Source organism: Phoenix dactylifera, chromosome 3 (genome assembly GCF_051530095.1).
Source record: "Phoenix dactylifera cultivar Ajwa chromosome 3, Ajwa_hap1_PhDact_Kaust_v1.1, whole genome shotgun sequence".
Classification (NCBI taxonomy): Eukaryota; Viridiplantae; Streptophyta; class Magnoliopsida; order Arecales; family Arecaceae; genus Phoenix; species Phoenix dactylifera.
In genome coordinates, this window is record NC_143192.1 from 10,201,245 (window position 1) to 10,215,563 (window position 14,319).

The window sequence follows — 14,319 nt, forward strand, 5'->3', positions numbered from 1 at the left end:
TTCAGATTGTTCTTGTAAACCCATTTAATTTCAAAAACAAGATAGTTCTTAGGTCTACAAACATTATTTCTCTCAAATTAGTTCAGTTCTACTTGCATAGCATTCAACTAATTATGATTTTATTCAGCTTCTTCTATTATTTTAGATTCAATTTGAGAAACAAAATCTAAATCACCGATAAGTATCTCTAATGGATGATTGAGTTCTTACCTCTTACGAAGGATCATCGATAATAATTTTTTTAGAATGACTATAAACATATCTCCATTCTTTAGGTAAGCCACATCCACTTTGAGATTGTTGTTGTAGCTGTCCTTTAGGGTGAGGTCCTTTATTTCTTTACTCAGTGAACCCACATCATCATCAAAATCCATTTCCTTTCTTGAAGGTAGATTATTAGTTTCATCAAATATGACATAAGTGGACTCTTCTATAATTAAAGTTTTTTTATTGAATACTCTATATGCTTCTCTAGATGAAGAGTATATAAGAAAGATGGCTTCATCAGATTTAGCATCAAATTTACTTAGATTATCTTTTCCATTATTAAGCACAAGGCATTTACACCAAAAAATATGAAATATCTAATTTTAGGTTTAAAGTTTATAGGGTATTTTTTTTACTAATAGTCATATAGAAACTCTATTTAAAATATGGCATGCTGTATTGGTTGCCTAAATCCAAAAGTATTTTGATAGATGGCTTTCACACAACATAATGCTAGCCATTTTTTCAAAGGTTCTATTCTTCTTTTCTACCATTCCATTCTATTGAGGTATCCTAAGTGCAGAAAAGTTGTAGTCTATTCCATTTTTATTACAAAATTTTTCAAACTTATGATTTTCAAATTCAGTACCATGATCACTTCTTATTTTAAGAGCTTGTAAACCTTTTTCATTTGAAATTATTTTGTATAATTTCAAAAAGACAGAAAATATTTTTATTTTTGTGTGAAAGAAATAACATCTATGTAAATCTTGAAAAATTTCAATAATAACAAAACCAAAAAGTTTACCACCAAGACTTAAAGTTCTTATTGGCCTAAATAAATCTATATGTAACAATTCTAAAGGTCTAGATGTTGAAATTATATTTTTAGATTTAAAAAAAAACTTTAGTCTATTTTTTTAGTTGGCAAGCATCATAGATTTTATCTTTTTCAAAACTCAATTTCAGTAGACTTATAACTAGATCTTTTCTGGCTAATTTTGAAATCAGATCCATAATTGCATGTGCTAGTCTACGATGCCATAACTAACTAGTCTCACTGATTTTGGCATTTATGACTACCAAGTATTGCATTATTTTTATGGATAAATGGTCAAGATTGACCAAGTATACATTGCCATGCTTACTCCCTAAGAATTTAATGCTACTATCAGTGGAACTAGACACAAGGTATATAGAGGACTCAAAAGGTACTTTGAAGTCTTTATCGCACAGTTGGTGAATACTAAGTAAGTTATGTTAAAGGTTATCAACTAATAGAATATTATCAACAAATGAAGAGGGAGTGATACAAATTTTATCAACTCGAACAACCTTTCTTTTGCTTTGTCACCAAAGGTGACCACTCCTTCTTCTTTTCTTTCAAGAAAAATGAATTAAGATTCATCTCCAGTTATGTGTCTAGAGCACCTACTATCCAATTGCCATTTCTTATTTGCTCTATGGGTTGCTGGACACACATGCATCATAGAAATTAAGTTTTCATTTTAGGTACCCAAGCTCTTTTGGTTCCTTGTAGGTTAGCAATAATAGTTTCTTTTGGAACCCATATTTTTTTAATAGTATCTTTATCATTCAAGATATTTGTTCTATGATTATAGATAAAATACTTGTGCCCAATGTTACTACATTTGAAATATGTTATCTTTCTTGTTTGATAGCTAGAAGGTTTGGAAAACATTTTCTTTAAGGATTTCTATTTTAATAGAAGATTATAGCCAGGTCTTGCTCTATCAAAAATAGATTGCTGGCTATCTGAAATCATGCTTTATTTTTTAGAACTCATGGTGAATTTATCTACAATTGGTTTTAACTTATTCACTTCGTTACTTAGATTCTGATTTTGTTCTAGTAATGTTTGTTTATCTTTTAATGTATCTTTATTTTTATTTATAAGAGATTGTTTTTTTAGTTTGAGTTCTCTATTCTTTTGGCTAAGCTTTTTACGTTCATCTAATAACTTATATACATTCATCTAATAAATTATAAAAAGTGTCACGCCCCGGACCCGGATCCGTGACACGGCCGTGCTATTGCCGACTACCGCGCACAATAGCACGCAGCCTCATACATGGGTAACAGGGTAGTTAAACCAACCAAATCTTTTCATATGAAAGCATTCTTAGTACAACATGCTGGTCAGTACCCAAATACAGAGCTTCTATGTAGTTTTTGTACACAAAAGTATACTTGCTTTACCCCAAAAGAAAGAAGCCCTGAAACCAAATTAACGTGTCTCTGGCAGCTATCAGTGATGAGGATCTGAAAGAAAAAGTAAATGAACGGATATGAGCCACACGGCTCAGTAAGTAATCATACATAATCTTACCGGATCGAACATAATGGTAACCATGTTTATGCAGGGTTTGAGAAGCTGACATGCGTATTATCTCACAATTTATCATGGCAAAATATGTATGCTTGGAAAACAAAGCAGTATTTTCAGTCAAACAGAATTTTCATAAAACATAAGAATTCATGCGATTAGCATCATTTAAAGGAGATAGCGGTTATAGCAAAATACAACATTTCATAAAGACATATTCAAAAACCCATTGTAAAACAATGTATGCTTTGGCCAGGCACGTTCATAAATGTCACGGCCCGCCTGCGCAGGGCACGTGACTATCGGGCCTACATGAGGGGGAAACACGGGGCTCCCCTGCCAGATGTTGGCCGGTTCCGGGGCTTCACGCAAGCGTCCTTCACCCCTCACCGATTTTGCTTCTCTCCAAAACGCATCTGCAGGATTTGGAAACACCCGCCTCATATACCCCGGCTCTGAAATGAGCCTCATGATCATGCTTCAAATATCATTTTCATAAAGTATGCATATGAAACCGTGCCCCCTGCATATGCCGTGGTCCATTCTCTCGGATGCTACTGCGAAGTCCATTCGGCCACTGGCGGGGCCAGCTAGTCATTCTCGGCCACTAGCAAGGCCAGCGAAGTTATTCTCGGCCACTAGCAAGGCCAGCTCAGTTGCATTCGATCAGTAGCATCTTTGAGCCCATTATAGTGCCTCTTGGCTAGATAGTATTTCGTTATACTAACTTGCATGCATGATTAAAATATAAGTATAATCATGGTGCATACATGGCCATAGTTTATGAGATTAGGCAAGTTACTTATCCATCATAACATATCATGCATGAATAACACTTTAAAAACTTAACAAACATAGTACTCATATGATCCACAACAAGATTAAAATAGATTACTTACTTTCTTCACAAATCATGTATACAATTCAAATTGTATGAAGAACACTGGTTCATCTTATAAAAAATAATACAAGATCTACGATAAGATTAAGACAGATTATTTACTTCAATTCGCTTTCCAAATTGCTCAAGTCCAGATGACAAATCCTTAATCACCTAAAACAACATAATAGGGATTACATTATTCCCCATTTATTTATTATAAAATTTCTTAGTTCATCATATTATGAACTTACTTGCTTGGATCCCATCCAAGGATTTAGCCCAAGTCCAATTTGAAGCCTTTGGGGTTCGATTTAAAACCAGATTGGGTCTGCTGGAACTAACTTAATTTAATTGGGTTCGGACCCAAATCAATTTGGGCTTAATTTGGTTCGGATTTGACCCAATTTGCAGTTTGGGCTCGTCCAGACTTAGCCCAATTTAATTAGGCTCGGGTTCAGGTTCAATTGGCTAAATCAATTTCTTATTATTGGGCTTAACGGGTTTCGGACCCGAACCCCGATCCGTCCCGTTAGGTCGGATCCGTTAAGGGTCTCTTTTCTTCTCCCTTTTTTTTTTCTTTTTTTTTTCTCTTCCTTTTCTTTTCCTTTTCTTTTCTTTTTCTTTTTTTTTTTTTCCTTCTTTTCTTCTCCTTTCTTTCTCTTTTCTTTTTCTTCTCCTTCCCGAAGCTTCTCCCGACGGCTCTCCCGAACCCTCTTTCCACTCTAACCTCCTCCCCTTCCCATCTCAAGGAAGAAGAGGCGGCGGCTTGGGAGAGGCCGAGCTTGGGGTCATGCCACGGCCGGCGGCGCCCTCGGCCGTCACCCGCGGCGCCCTCGGCCGCGCTCGCGGCCGACGCTCGACGTCCGCATCCTCGGCCGGCCTGCGGCCGAGGCTCGTGCCGGCGGCCCTCGCGGCCGAAGCCGGTGGCCACCGCACGCTACGTCGAATCGGTGAGTCCCCGTTCCCTCTTCTTCCCAGAGCTTCCTCTCCTCCTCTCTTTCCTTCCTTCTCTCCCAATCCCTCTTTTCTTTCCCCCTTTCTTCTCCTGCGAGGGGAGGCAGTGAGTTCGGGAGAGGTCGGCCACAGCCGGCGGTGCCCTCGGCCGGCCTGCAGCCGACGCCCATGCCGGCGGCATCCTCGGCTGGCCCGTGGCCGACGCCCGTGTCAGCGCCGTTCGCAGCCGAAGCCGGCCGCCGCCGCACGCGACGTCTCCCCGGTGAGTCCCCTCTTCCTCTTTTCTTATTTTTCTTCTTCTTTGCTTCTTTGTTTCTTTCTTTCTTTCTTTTCTTTGTTATCCTGAGCAGATTGGGAGGAAAAGCAAGGCTATGAACATCAGGAAGGAAGGGACGGAGAAATGGATGGATGTTACCTTACTGACCCAAGCAGCGGGTGTCGGTGATGGAGTAAGGTGAAGAGAGGCTCTGGCGACCACCGGAGGTCAGCTGCTATGGCGGGGATGTCGGCGTAGATGTCCAGCCGACGGGGTGCTGAGATCTGGCAGCGTCCGAATTTGGAAGGGAGCGTACCAGGAGGAAGGAAGGCGTTTGGGGGGTTCTAAGCGACGTGTCGAGAGGTTTTTAAGCGATTGTCACTGTATTAACACCTGGCAGCAACACCTCCCTTCTATTGACATCTGCCCCTCCCCTTAAGGACGAGGTGGCGGACTCCAAATGGCTGGCTTCATTGGGCTGGCCCACTAGCCCAATTGGATACGGGCCGGTGAATGGACCGGTCCTCACATTCTTCCTCCCTTAAAAAAATTTCGTCCTTGAAATTTACTTAAAGCTCAAGCTTTAAAAGTATTCAATCATCAAGTCATCCTCGAGATCTCAGTTAGTCTCCCTCTTATAGTGCTTGCTTATAAGATTTTGGCAAAATCATGGCATACCAAAACTTGACCCCTTTTCAAATAGGTAGATCGAAAATGTCATAGCTAGGAGTAAGAAACATTCCAAGTCTAAGCCCATCCAAGGCACCATTAATCCGTTAATACTAAATTTAAGATGCTCAAAATCTCCTAGAAATTGCCAACAATAGAAAAACTTACTAGTGAGATTATATAGCTATCTCCAGATTATTCAGAGAATCAACAACACTTTTCTCCATTAGAATCTAAGTCAAATCTTCTAATAATTCTCCTTATCAATACAACTTTATCAGTAGATCTTATCAAAAGAGTAAGGTCCATTACTTCGACATTTAGTTCTTTTAATAGGTGATCTAATTCAAACTTCTCTTTTTTTTTTTGTTGCTTATACACGAAAATCAACATCTTAATTTTGAATAAGAATATCAAATTTCTTTATCAAACTATCAACTGCTCTCGATTAACCGATCTATCACAAGATTGGATCATAAACAACTCTAGTCCACTCTTGATTGAAATTCATCATGGTCTACTGATAACCTCAATTTCTTTTAATCAGATGGAGAGTTGATATTAATTAAAGAAATTCAAGCTGCACATTTAGAAGGACTCAGATCTGAGATCAAAATCGATGATCCATTAATTCTAGTCAAAAGATGCTAAGAATTTCTTAGCACGACATAAAACTGGAGAATCTAGGATAGCACCGTGCTATCCAAAATCAGAACATTCTCTTTTTATTTATCAAGAAAAAATCCTACTACACCAGAAAACAGATCAGAACTTTCCGAATTAAAGGAATCGCACTTCTAACCAACTTAGGTAAATAATTCAGACCACTACATTTTCGCTGCGCACTCTGATTCAAAACATCAAAATCCTTTGAATTCACTAATAACTTTTGATCAACATACTACTTGTCTACAAACAGAACTATTTATACCTCATGGATATTTGCACTCCAAATCTTTCCTCCATCTAGATCGAATTTTACTTAGCTAGAACTTCTTTTTACTTTTCCATGAGCGAGCAAAGAAAGGGTATCCCAACATGAGATCCCCTTAAACAAGTGACAAACGTTTTAAACGAATTTTACATTTCCAGCAACTTCAGCCATAAAAATGAGCCTTCTTTTCTAATAAGATATGAACTCTCAAGTCATCTTAGAACATTTTAAGCTCAGAATTATGTAAACTTCTAGAAATTGTTTCTCAATATCCTAATCTTATATTAGGTATCTTTAAATTGCATGAACAATAATCTTCCCTACTTTAGCATTGCTAGAAGGTGATTCTGGATCTCACATCTCCGTTAAAAGAAAAAGATGTATACTTTTGTTGTAAGATCTCTATTTAAAAATCTTCTTCTTTTGTACACTTTCCACTAGACGATGATATGTGGAATTATCATCCATAACTTTCACCTTCCTCATGAAACAATTTAAACTTGCTTCTTAGTGATAAACGAAAGCATTTAATAATTGCCCCTCTATTAGAGATGAAATAGTTTACTTCAAATCTTAGAAGCAGGGTCACTAAGTACAAACCCCTGAAACATCATGTGCTATTGGGTCTGTTCCCATATCAACTCTATTGTTGATTCCGCTCGCATTTCCTAATGACCCCATGTCCTCATCATTCTCTTCTCTTTTTTTTTTTGTCAAAACATCAACTAATATTTATTTAATTGATTTATCACAGAATCACAAACTAATGCACTCTATCCATTGTGGAACATTTGAGCCTAAAATATTCTTCAAGATTGAAAATTATTTTCAGAATTTACTAAATGACTTCCAATCAAAATACTAATCTTGCATTATAATTTGAAAAAATCTAATATTTCACATTCCAAGTAACCAAGGAGAAATTCTTAAATCTCATTTCTCAAATATACTTTCTTTCTATATAATAGTTGCCTGCATAATTGTCATACAGATTTTATCCTCGAAGAATATTAAAAAATATCTTTCCTTGTCCAAGCCTTAAACAACTTATGCATGAACCCTATCTTGCAATCAAAATAATTAACTTCAAACTAGAAGTATTATCCACAATACTCAGTATCAAGTTAAACTTTCAAAATCACATATATACTGATACGCACTGTACTTTAATATTCCATGGCTGGTACTCCACTTAATATTAGTCAAAATATACTTTAATCATAATCCAAAATACAAATTACTCCATCGAGGAATCTCCAAAATAATTTATTCTTATTTTGGCATAGCTTGTTAGCATTCTGATTCAAAACACCAAAATCCTTAGTCGTCTTAAGTCTTGAATTCTAATACCATACCCGCCATAATCATGCCCCTAGAATGATTTTGTATTAGCCTTAACTTCTTTCTTTTTGTTGCTCATTGTCATCTATCAAAATATTCGTGTCAAGCAATTTTCGTGACTGACCGATGATGCAACCAATAAAATCTTTTCTTTCTTTCCAATTATACGGAATCTCACTAAATGAGACTTAACTACCCCTGCCCTTATTAAAATTTAAAATTTTTACTCATGGTTAACCTATAGATCTGATACCACAAGAATGTCACGCCCCGGACCCGGATCCGTGACACGGCCGTGCTATTGCCGACTACCGCGCACAATAGCACGCAGCCTCATACATGGGTAACAGGGTAGTTAAACCAACCAAATCTTTTCATATGAAAGCATTCTTAGTACAACATGCTGGTCAGTACCCAAATACAGAGCTTCTATGTAGTTTTTGTACACAAAAGTATACTTGCTTTACCCCAAAAGAAAGAAGCCCTGAAACCAAATTAACGTGTCTCTGGCAGCTATCAGTGATGAGGATCTGAAAGAAAAAGTAAATGAACGGATATGAGCCACACGGCTCAGTAAGTAATCATACATAATCTTACCGGATCGAACATAATGGTAACCATGTTTATGCAGGGTTTGAGAAGCTGACATGCGTATTATCTCACAATTTATCATGGCAAAATATGTATGCTTGGAAAACAAAGCAGTATTTTCAGTCAAACAGAATTTTCATAAAACATAAGAATTCATGCGATTAGCATCATTTAAAGGAGATAGCGGTTATAGCAAAATACAACATTTCATAAAGACATATTCAAAAACCCGTTGTAAAACAATGTATGCTTTGGCCAGGCACGTTCATAAACACGGCCCGCCTGCGCAGGGCACGTGACTATCGGGCCTACATGAGGGGGGAACACGGGGCTCCCCTGCCAGATGTTGGCCGGTTCCGGGGCTTCACGCAAGCGTCCTTCACCCCTCACCAATTTTGCTTCTCCCCAAAACGCATCTGCAGGATTTGGAAACACCCGCCTCATATACCCCGGCTCTGAAATGAGCCTCATGATCATGCTTCAAATATCATTTTCATAAAGTATGCATATGAAACCGTGCCCCCGGCATATGCCGTGGTCCATTCTCTCGGATGCTACTGCGAAGTCCATTCGGCCACTGGCGGGGCCAGCTAGTCATTCTCGGCCACTAGCAAGGCCAGCTCAGTTGCATTCGATCAGTAGCATCTTTGAGCCCATTATAGTGCCTCTTGGCTAGATAGTATTTCGTTATACTAACTTGCATGCATGATTAAAATATAAGTATAATCATGGTGCATACATGGCCATAGTTTATGAGATTAGGCAAGTTACTTATCCATCATAACATATCATGCATAAATAACACTTTAAAAACTTAACAAACATAGTACTCATATGATCCACAATAAGATTAAAATAGATTACTTACTTTCTTCACAAATCATGTATACAATTCAAATTGTATGAAGAACACTGGTTCATCTTATAAAAAGTAATACAAGATCTACGATAAGATTAAGACAGATTACTTACTTCAATTCGCTTTCCAAATTGCTCAAGTCGAGATGACAAATCCTTAATCACCTAAAACAACATAATAGGGATTACATTATTCCCCATTTATTTATTATAAAATTTCTTAGTTCATCATATTATGAACTTACTTGCTTGGATCCCATCCAAGGATTTAGCCCAAGTCCAATTTGAAGCCTTTGGGGTTCGATTTAAAACCAGATTGGGTCTGCTGGAACTAACTCAATTTAATTGGGTTCGGACCCAAATCAATTTGGGCTTAATTCGGTTCGGATTTGACCCAATTTGCAGTTTGGGCTCGTCCAGACTTAGCCCAATTTAATTAGGCTCGGGTTCAGGTTCAATTGGCTAAATCAATTTCTTATTATTGGGCTTAACGGGTTTCGGACCCGAACCCCGATCCGTCCCGTTAGGTCGGATCCGTTAAGGGTCTCTTTTCTTCTCCCTTTTTTTTTTCTTTTTTTTTCTCTTCCTTTTCTTTTCCTTTTCTTTTCTTTTTCTTTTTTTTTTTTCCTTCTTTTCTTCTCCTTTCTTTCTCTTTTCTTTTTCTTCTCCTTCCCGAAGCTTCTCCCGACGGCTCTCCCGAACCCTCTTTCCACTCTAACCTCCTCCCCTTCCCATCTCAAGGAAGAAGAGGCGGCGGCTTGGGAGAGGCCGAGCTTGGGGTCATGCCACGGCCGGCGGTGCCCTCGGCCGTCACCCGCGGCGCCCTCGGCCGCGCTCGCGGCCGACACTCGACGTCCGCATCCTCGGCCGGCCTGCGGCCGAGGCTCGTGCCGGCGGCCCTCGCTGCCGAAGCCGGTGGCCACCGCACGCTACGTCGAATCGGTGAGTCCCCGTTTCCTCTTCTTCCCAGAGCTTCCTCTCCTCCTCTCTTTCCTTCCTTCTCTCCCGATCCCTCTTTTCTTTCCCCCTTTCTTCTCCTGCGAGGGGAGGTAGTGAGTTCGGGAGAGGTCGGCCACAGCCGGCGGTGCCCTCGGCCGGCCTGCAGCCGACGCCCGTGCCGGCGGCATCCTCGGCTGGCCCGCGGCCGACGCCCGTGTCAGCGCCGTTCGCAGCCGAAGCCGGCCACCGCCGCACGCGACGTCTCCCCGGTAAGTCCCCTCTTCCTCTTTTCTTATTTTTCTTCTTCTTTGCTTCTTTGTTTCTTTCTTTCTTTCTTTTCTTTGTTATCCTGAGCAGATTGGGAGGAAAAGCAAGGCTATGAACATCAGGAAGGAAGGGACGGAGAAATGGATGGATGTTACCTCACTGACCCAAGCAGCGGGTGTCGGTGATGGAGTAAGGTGAAGAGAGGCTCTGGCGACCACCGGAGGTCAGCTGCTATGGCGGGGATGTCGGCGTAGATGTCCAGCCGACGGGGTGCTGAGATCTGGCAGCGTCCGAATTTGGAAGGGAGCGTACCAGGAGGAAGGAAGGCGTTTGGGGGGTTCTAAGCGACGTGTCGAGAGGTTTTTAAGCGATTGTCACTGTATTAACACCTGGCAGCAACACCTCCCTTCTATTGACATCTGCCCCTTCCCTTAAGGACGAGGTGGCGGACTCCAAATGGCTGGCTTCATTGGGCTGGCCCACTAGCCCAATTGGATACGGGCCGGTGAATGGACCGGTCCTCACAAAAAGCATCCTTAAGTTCATCAAAAGCAAAATCATTTAATGTTTCAGGATTTACTTCATCCTCATAAACTATGAGATATAAGTTGGATGTTTCTCGGATTTCTTCATCCGAGCTTGATTCATCACTATTACTCCAAGTAGTACCCATTGCTTTTTTTTAATCTTTTTTAGGATTTTCTTCAACAAAGGGCAGTCCGTTCTGAAATGCCCTGGTTTCTTACATTCATAACATACTAGCAGCTGCTCTTTATATTTCTCTCTACTCAGCTCCTCCTTAGCCAAAGGTTTTATTCCTTGCCATTTTTTCTTATAAACCTTCTGAACTTCCTTGTTATCAAAGCCATCCTCTCATCACCTTATGTAATGTCAGAATCCTCGTTCTTATCTTCTTCTTGAGCATTTGACTTGAGAATGATAGTCCTTCTTTTCTTTGACTCATTCTTTTTTAGGTTCTATTTCATAGTTAGCCTGTGAGTCATTACTAAACCCAGCATTCTTCTAGAGGAAGAGTATTAAAGTTCTTTGCTTCTTAGATGGTAGTGACTTTGGCTTTCCACACTCTTGGTAATGATCTAAGAATCTTTCTCACTAAATAACTATTAGAATATGATTTACTAAAGCTTTTGAGACCATTTATGATATTTGTAAAGTGAATAAACATATCAAAAATAGATTCATCAGATTCCATTTTAAAAAACTCCTAGTTATGTATGTGCATATTTATTTTAGATTCTTTAATCTGATTAGTGCCTTCGTAGTTATCTCCAGCCTATCTCAGATTTCTTTAGTAGATAAACAGGTTAAAATCCAATTAAATTCATTAGAACCTAATGAACAATATAAAACATTCATAGCCTTAGCATTCAGCTGAGCCATCTTTTTGTCTAATTCATCCCATTCTCCTTCGAGTTTGACAAGAGATACACCATCAATAATCTTTATGAGTGTGTGAGGTCCATCAACTGTGACTCTCCACATGTCATAATCTAGTGCTCGAATAAAGATGCCTATGCGAACATTTCAAAAAGTATAGTTGGTGTCATTAAACAAAAAAGGTATGTTTGTGGACTGAGCCTCGAGAGGAGAGTTACCAACAGGGGCTGCTAGAGATCTTTAACTCTTGACGGTTAGGCCAATGAGTGACTTGGGTATCAGGCTCTGATTTCACTTGTTGTCCAAGTATACGGCCCCAGAGAAGAGGTGAATTGGGCTTTTCAAAAACTTTAACTAATTAATGCATCGAAACTAAATGCTTAATAGAAGAATATTTAAATCAACAGATAAGAACTAAGTAATATGCAAGAAATTAAAGCAAGAAAAAATAAACAAAGCAAACACAATAAATTTATAGGATTCGGTACTAACCCGACACCTACATTCACTCTCCAAGACTTCTTGAATATTTCACTGCAATCAATAACCTAGATGATAGCTTTGTTATTTTTTAGGTTTACAACAAACCTAGTTGATTTTTTAAGATCAATTAACCAAAATCTTTATCGATTGTTTTTCGGATTCACAACCAATCAAGCTGATTTTTTAGGCAATTAACCAAAATCTACCCCGAGCCTATCCCAAGCTAGCACAATCTAATTACAAGATTGGATGGATCATTACCCCATGTTTCAATTCGTAAAACTTGTTATAGCAAAGAATAGAAAGAAGTAAATGTTGTTACAATAAATACAGCTCCAAGATAATAAATACAAAATAATAAATAGAACTACACTCTGTTGGTTGACTTGAATGCTTGTGAAGGTGCTTCACCAACTCTCTAATATTGAAGATGTGATCTTTCAGTTCACAATAAAAGCTTTTGAATGATTTGCTCACTGAAGCTCTCTCTTTTTTTTCTTTTTTGGCTACAGTAGATTTGTCTTTGTAGTGCTTGAGCTCGCATCTTTCTTTAGTATTTCAATGCATTTATACTCTTTGGAGAAGATTGAAATATTTTTCTAGTCGTTAGATAATTAATAGAGCCATTGTGAGATGAAAACAATCATTTAGATTTGGAGAAAAACTAGTTGTTGTAGTTGTCAGACATAGTGGGGTTGTTTTGCCATTTTTTTGGGGTCGATTCAAGATTTTCAGAAGTCGACTTGGGATCTTCAGTAGTCATCTCGTGCTTGCTTTTATTTCTGTTGCGCTCTATCTTTCTTCTATAGCACTTGGAGAGTCGGCTCTTCTATGACACTCGAGATTTTCAAGAGTCAATTCGTTAGTATTAGGGGTCGACTCTTTAACAGGCTATCTTTTACTACTTTGTTTCTTTCTACTATTCCTCTTCTGGGGTCGACTCGACTGTTTTTAGGGCCAACTCTAGTTTGACTAGACTTAGTTCGTGAATTTCATGGGTCGACTCGCTAATACAATAATTTTTTTATATCTCTATCTTTTCTCTATATCCATTCTGAGTTTGACCACCTTTGTCTGGGGTCAACTCGTACTAAGCTGGAGTTAGCTCTAGTGCTTCATTAATCGACTTGTCAATGAAATATTTTTTTTGGCTTTTTGTCTGACCTCTGAGACTGTTATGGGGTCGACTCGTAATCTATTAGAGTTAGCTTGTGAAGGTGTATTAGTCAGCGACAGAGTATTGACATCGACTCGTTGCAAGCTTAGGGTTGACTCTTGCGGTAGCTTAGGATGAAATTTTCAGTGCTTGTTTGTGAGCTTCTAAGAAATGTATCCATGGTTTTTGAGAGTTAGCTTCTTGATGTGGTGCTTTAGATGGATGATGTTCATTTGAGAGTGGCTAAAAACTTTTTTCTTACTTTCTGAAATTAATTACTTAAACTCAAAGCACATAGATTAGTCAACTTTTGACTCAACAATTTTGCATCATCAAAATCAACCATTTAGGTTCAACAATGCTCGTCGCCAAGTGCCGATTAGGAAGAAAGCTTATCGTCGGCCTCTCATTGGGAAGGGATGCTTATGGTGGGGTGGCGAAGTGAGAAAAAAACTCTACCGACTCAATCTCAAAGGAAAGAAGACTTTTTAAAGACGAAAGACTTCGAAGAGATCAAGTAGTTAGAAAAGTGAAAGAGAAGCCTTATTACTTTTATAGGGATAATTTTGACTTTTTATAATAAATAAATAGTTTTACTAATTTTATCAATTTAACTATGTATAATTATAGATTTTATAGAATATTGGGTGTAAGTGTAATAAACATAAACTTTGAAGGGTTTTGTAGGTTATTTTGGTCATTTTAAAAAATTTTCTGATGTGGCACTTGGGTTCTCATTAAAAGTTAACGGTTTAACCAACGTTTTGTTAAATTATGGGCTAAAGTATTGGATAAAAATAAATCTTAAGGGCTAAGCTAGGTTTTTCATACTATTAGGTATAATAAATATAATTTATCCCTAATCTCCATAAGGTTTTTGTAATTTGCCCTAGAAAATAATTACCAAGTTGCTTTAGTTTGGTTCAAGAGATTTTTGTTTTCATGAGTTGAGATGTGAGCATCTTTACTTTTAGGTTTTTATTATGCATGCCTCATGATTTGTGTGGAAATATAATTTGTGTAGATATAATTTATG

The 14,319-nt window shown here is 38.5% G+C and overlaps 1 long non-coding RNA gene across 1 annotated transcript; it reads right to left on the reverse strand.

The window, feature by feature from the left end:
- Nucleotides 1-2,227: 2,227 nt before the first annotated feature.
- LOC148715484 (uncharacterized) lies at nucleotides 2,228-5,160 on the reverse strand. Its single transcript, XR_016399750.1, has 3 exons — nucleotides 4,807-5,160; nucleotides 3,558-3,608; nucleotides 2,228-2,490 (listed from the first exon to the last, which is right to left on the reverse strand). It is a non-coding gene; the product is annotated as an uncharacterized LOC148715484 (long non-coding RNA).
- Nucleotides 5,161-14,319: the final 9,159 nt, after the last annotated feature.